The following is a 6,000-nucleotide window of genomic DNA, read 5'->3' on the forward strand; positions in this document are numbered from 1 at the left end:
ATTTTTTATTACTTGTTATTTTTGTTTTATAAGAAATTTATATCAGATTTTAATATAAAAATTCATGTAATGTTAAGAAATTTAATGAAATCATTTTCTTTAAATTTTTTAAAATTATTTATGTAATAAATTATGTAATAATATAAATTTTAATAAAATATATAACTTTTATTTTCAATGAAAGTATGTGATGGTTTTATAAAAAAATTTTTAACTTTTGATAAAGAAAATAAAACGTCAATTTTTAAATGATTGAACAATATTTGAGTATTTTTTAATTAATTTTTATGCAAGTTGTAAATTTGAGAGAAACCATGTTTAATTTAGCAAAATTTATCAATTCGCATTAGTTTTAAAAATAAAATATATGAGAAAATATAGGAAAAAATGTAGGAGGCTTGAAGAGGAACAGTATGGTATTTTTAAATTTATATTTATATATTTGGTCCTTTTAAATAATTTTAACAGTATGGTATTTTTAAATTTATATTTATATATTTGGTCCTTTTAAATAATTTTAACAGTATGGTATTTTTAAATTTATGGTCCTTTTAAATAATTTAAATTTTTATGGTCCTTTTCTTTAAATATTATCCCCTTCACTCTAATTCTCCTGATATTAATATATCTGTGCAGGTGCAATGGATTTCAAGTGGCGGATAAAGACACGTCGACATCGATAATCCTGGAAGCTGGAAGGAAACGAGAGCATTGGGGGGGGGGGGCAGGGGCAGGTACAAAGCTGGACCCCCCGGCCTAGTGAGTGGGCTAGGGGGTAGGTAGTATATTCCATCGAGATCAAGTGGGACCTACGTATCTTTGGCCGTGTTTGGTTCAATTGAAGGGAGGAGAGGGATTCAAACAGGGAACAAAAACTATTTTCCACGGACATTTTTACCTTATATTGAGAATACACATATTAACATATACGAGGGAGAATATTACAAAAAGAAAAGAAATTTGGAATAGCTAAATAAGGTTTGGTTCTCACGTTTTAATAGACTCCGATAGTGTTTCACTGTTCTTCTTATATGTAAAGTAAATACTACTAACATTGTTAAGTAAATAATTATTAAGGTTGACTGTAAATTTTGCATCGATTTCGATACTCTAAACAAATTTTGACTGCAGTGAAGTGAGAAAGAACAAAAATAGGTATTTAGGAGAAGTGGAGAATTGCCCAGTAAGATCATCATCTTCTCGACATGTTTCGCGAAAGCTCTTTCATTCTTCCTGTAGTCGTTGTTTTATTATCGGATTCAGGATCTCCGGGAAGAGAAGACAAGGAATTTTGATGGTTCTTTTATCTCTAATTACGTGGAGAGTTTCTATATATGAAACGGATTAATGTAATGTCGTTTTCTCTTGGTGTGAAATTGGATTAATATCGAATCTATGTGCCACTTTTTGAATTGGTCTTTGCTGTTATCTGTACAGATTTAATTGTCTTGTATAGGTGTGTCAAGTCAACGAAACAATAATTGTGGAAGACTAACCACAGGGTCCAGACTTTTGACAGTTTCATAGCACTCCTTAAATGATATTTTTTCAATAATCGACATGATGATGTTTTGAAAATGGCCAAAAAAAGAAGACTATAAATAATAAAACACATGAAACTTCCTAATGGAGTGGAATTGGGTAGTAGGAGTTAATATATTTTTTTTGACCATAAGCAGGAGTTAATGTTCAGGGGTGGGGTGATTAAAGGGGGAAAAACAGTCAAGTATTTTATGTATTAGATATTGTAAGACTGGTTCTACGAGGCCTTACGAAACTTCCAGGAAGCACGGAAATCATATTAGTGCTGGTTGGTTTGGCTGGCAAGTCTGCTCGGATGTGGTGGATTGGGTAGGACAAATCTCAATACATGATTTCTTTTTTGTGATTTTCCAAACAGTCAATTATTTGGGGGAAAAAAACCCTGCATTATTTGATAATTTATAAACAGTATGGTATTTTATAGATATATGGCTCTTTTTTTCTTTTTTTCTTTTTTTTTTGCATTGGCACCCGCTATCTTGAGCTAGACCATCTTTCAGGTATAATAATGGGTTCAAATTAATTCGAATCGAGGTATGATAGGAACCATTAATGTTGACACCCTTGTCTCTAATATGTTGCATTCCCAAACCTCAAATTCGAGACTCACAGTTAAATTAAAACAACCCCAGCTAGCTGATCTAATTGTCGGGATTAGATCTATGATTCTTTGAATGAAGCCTTCTTGCACTCTTGATTGAGGCTTTTTTTTTTTTAATACACAAGTATTCTCCTAATGGAAGCAGACACACTACTAAGAGAGTGTTTGGATGTAGACTAAACCATGATTTCAAAAGTGATTTTACGGTGTATATATATAAAGTAAATACGTAGAGAAATTTATCTCGATTTACAAAAAAGTAATTTTAAAAAGCATTTCTCCTAGTTTCCAAATACTCCCTAAGCACTAAATGTTAAACACTTCTTTTATAAGGATTTGAACTCTTGTTCTTCACGTGAAGAACTAGGTCCTTCTGCAAAACTCAATCCTGGTTGATGTTGAGGCTGTTTGCTGTGCCTCTGGGATCATAGCCTCTCTGGACATCAGATATTATTGGGCCAATAACTTCCCCACGCTCGACCTCACCCACAGGCCCAAGTTCACACCTCAGAATTCCTTCGGCTGACCCTTGTCTTGTTTATTTCAACCTTGTCCTCCGTCTGTCCCAGGCCCAGCTCTAGAAAGGCCTGGGACTTTCACTTCTTTTAGATTCTTTCTAATCCCTTTTAATAGTTAAATTTAACATAAATATATACAATGCATACTTTTGACAATGGGAAATGAAATTGGATTAACCTGTCTTCGAGGCCACCAGATGCCAGCTTACCCACCACGCCAGTGAGTAGGCTTTGGCTTTACCTTCCTAATCGTTCTCTTGAAGGCCACATTCCTTCCGTTATCCTCCATAGCCTGCACCTCAATTCTCGACGGACAGAGAAATAACCCGCAATGAACTCACGCACAGTCTCAAACCCACACAAATTCGCCAGAACGGCAGTAGTAGAGCAAGTGGGGATCAGTATTTTGAGTGTAATAACCTTCCCATACGATAAAATTTGAGAAATCAAATGCATGGTAACTATATAATCTAATTCAGAAAAATAAATCGCATACAATACTGATTAATCAATACCTTGATTAGCATTTGGTATAATTTTATAATTATTCGGGAGTTAAATTGCATGTAATTATTGAATTAAATTAAGAGATTAAATTGAGTTGAAATTAAAAGTTGATCATTAGTTGGTTGTTGGGAGAAGATTTGATTAGTTTGGAGGTTAAAATAGGTGCTTTTGGTGTATGAATTTGACATTGAGTTAATTATTTATGTAGGGAACTTAAGCAAGCAAGAGAATAACTCATCATAGAATGGTACCGCAATATAGAAAGATAACAAATCGTGCTTGCCAGACATCTCTAACACATTTTTGGTCTTTTGAGTACAGTTAACTTTCCCATATGATATCCTCACAAGATGATTTAAAACAAGCTGAAAATCTAAAACATAGAGCTAAAACTTTTTTTTACATGTTTTGCATTTTTCTTCAACTCCTGAGTCCTGACATTGCTATAGTGAAAATTAGGATCAAAATTGCTGCATTTATAGACGTGGACAATCTAACATGGCGAGGGCCATGGTAGGTTTCAAACCAGAAGCTCTTAGTTTCGCTTAAATCATGATTTTTGAGAACTTTGGTCATCTGAAGCCTTATAGACCTTATGTGGGGCTTGGAAGCTCAGATGAAAGTAGCTGATGTTTTGGAATGCAGCGATATTGTGACATAGGCGGAACTTCATCAGGTGTGCAGGGTAAAGTGGCACTGTGGTGTTTTCCATTACCGTAGTTTTTGGAAGAGATACCCATGTTTAGTGCAAAGTGTCTCAATTTGATTGTTTCTTATAGGTGATTACCAGTGTTTAAAAAAAGAAAAAGAAAAGACAATGCAACCATCACGTAGTATCTGAATAAGTATACCACATAAATATATTATTAACACGGAGAGAAACTACGCATCAAACTTCATCACGAATACAAACGAAATTAATCTTCAGTAATGACATGACGATACCGAACTATGCTTTGAAAGTTTGCAGTCCTCGTTCGACGACACACATGAAATCTTCATGTTCATGCTTTCTGAATACCAAGCCAAACCTCAAGGCCGCCACCTTCTTCAGATCCACTCTCGGCGAGAGACATGCACTTAAAGGAATGTACCATTTCAACCTTTTTAGGTCTCCCAAATCCAAAGTCAGTCTCATAAACGGTGAATTTCGGGGACCCTGTAACAAGCACCGTACTTCCTAACACGAACATTTTCTTAAAGTTCTCCTTCCACTTTTCTGCATCTTTGAAAGGTTCTTTCTTCATATCTTCTATTGCCCCAACAATCGCCTTCACAGCCTTCAAAAACCCTTCTTCTCCTTTCAGCTCTTTTCTCTTCAGCGATGCATAGCATCGCGTTATGCAGTTTCCAAAGTAGTTCTCCTGTAACGGATCCTCGAGTCGGTTTCTGCAATCTGCTGCAAATCGAAAGTACTCATCTTTCTCTTCCTCATTCTCATCCCCATATCTCGTCTTAACCAAGCTTGCCCACACAAAACCGCATGTCACCGCAAATTTCGACAGATACTTTGGTGCGTTCGATTCGCCGTTTTTCTTCCACTGATATATCGCCACCTTTCTCAGTACTTCGATGTCTTCTCTGCAGAACACTATCGTTGCCTTGAAAAGGTCATCATCATTATTGACGACATGCTTGGAAGTTTTACCCACGAGACTTTCCTTCCACACCGACCTTTCCTTAAAATAGTCCCTCAAGAAAACAGTTTCAAGGCCCCTTGGGTCTTTGATCACTTCCCTGTCATACGACGGCGTTGACTTGTCCAGAAAAGTCATATCTCTGCCGTCGGATCTACAAATGGAAGCCCACGTTTTCATGAAGTGGCTGCAACAATTGTCATCCATCACGTGGCAATACGTGATGGCGATACAAAAGCCAACATTAGGAAAAACTGTGACTTGCAAGGCTACGATTGGGAACACGAATGTGGAGTCAGCTCCATTGATGTCTTCATCCACTGTACTCCATGATAACTTGGGAACCAAACATTCCAAGTCTTCCAGATTCTTTGGGTAGTTAGCTGAATAGTGATTGAAATCATCAGAAGCGGACTCGACTACGGTTAAGCTGACGGAGTCGTCACTGGTGCAGCGGATATAAGGCTTGTGAGGGGGCGGCGGACAGAGGAGGTTTCCGGCGAGAGGGAAGAAATTCTGGAGTGCGACGGAGAGAGAGTGTTTGAGAGAGGGAAGCGTAGTGCGGATGAAATGGTGAGCAGGGTAAGGAAATTGGTAGAAGAATTGACGTCTGACGTAGATAGGACCTGCAAGAGAGATATCCAGGAATGTGAGAGGAAGAGTGGTTCTATCTGGGGATATTGCTGGACCAACCTTAGATTGCTCAAGAAGCTTATTAGCGCGTGCATGTTCCATCGGAGCCATCAATGTGGTGATTAATGGAGAATGAAATAATAACCTGGGAAGCGATGTCGTGATTATCAAACTATTTATAGCAGTCTCGTTGTAAGTAGCGTGACTGTGGGGGGTCCAAGTTCAAACTTCAAACAGAGTCTGCATGGAATAATAGTACTGGAGAAGCGTATTCATGGGATTCTTCGACGTAATTACTGGTTGTTGAATACAAATAAAATATTGTCCTTCTTTCCTCGTAGATGAGAGGCCACATGCGAAGAAGTTTCAGACATAAATTAAATGGAAGAAGCTGCCCTGTGAAGCACCTAAATCTCCCACATACTGTATAATGCTATTTAGCATGACAATTGGTCCCCGAGTGATTAAATTGTCCGAGGCGGCACGATCCATTGCACGTTAATAAGAATATGATTTTCTAGAGATTTTTTGTGGAAGTTCAAGTTTCCTACAACCATTTGTT

The 6,000-nt window shown here is 37.1% G+C and overlaps 1 pseudogene; it reads right to left on the bottom strand.

The window, feature by feature from the left end:
• Nucleotides 1-3,999: 3,999 nt before the first annotated feature.
• Nucleotides 4,000-5,570, bottom strand: LOC114739327 (coumaroyl-CoA:anthocyanidin 3-O-glucoside-6''-O-coumaroyltransferase 2-like; annotated as a pseudogene).
• Between the last annotated feature and the right edge of the window lie 430 nt (nt 5,571-6,000).

This window comes from Neltuma alba, unplaced genomic scaffold (genome assembly GCF_004799145.2).
Source record: "Neltuma alba isolate B1F8T4 unplaced genomic scaffold, ASM479914v2 tig00013888_pilon, whole genome shotgun sequence".
Classification (NCBI taxonomy): Eukaryota; Viridiplantae; Streptophyta; class Magnoliopsida; order Fabales; family Fabaceae; genus Neltuma; species Neltuma alba.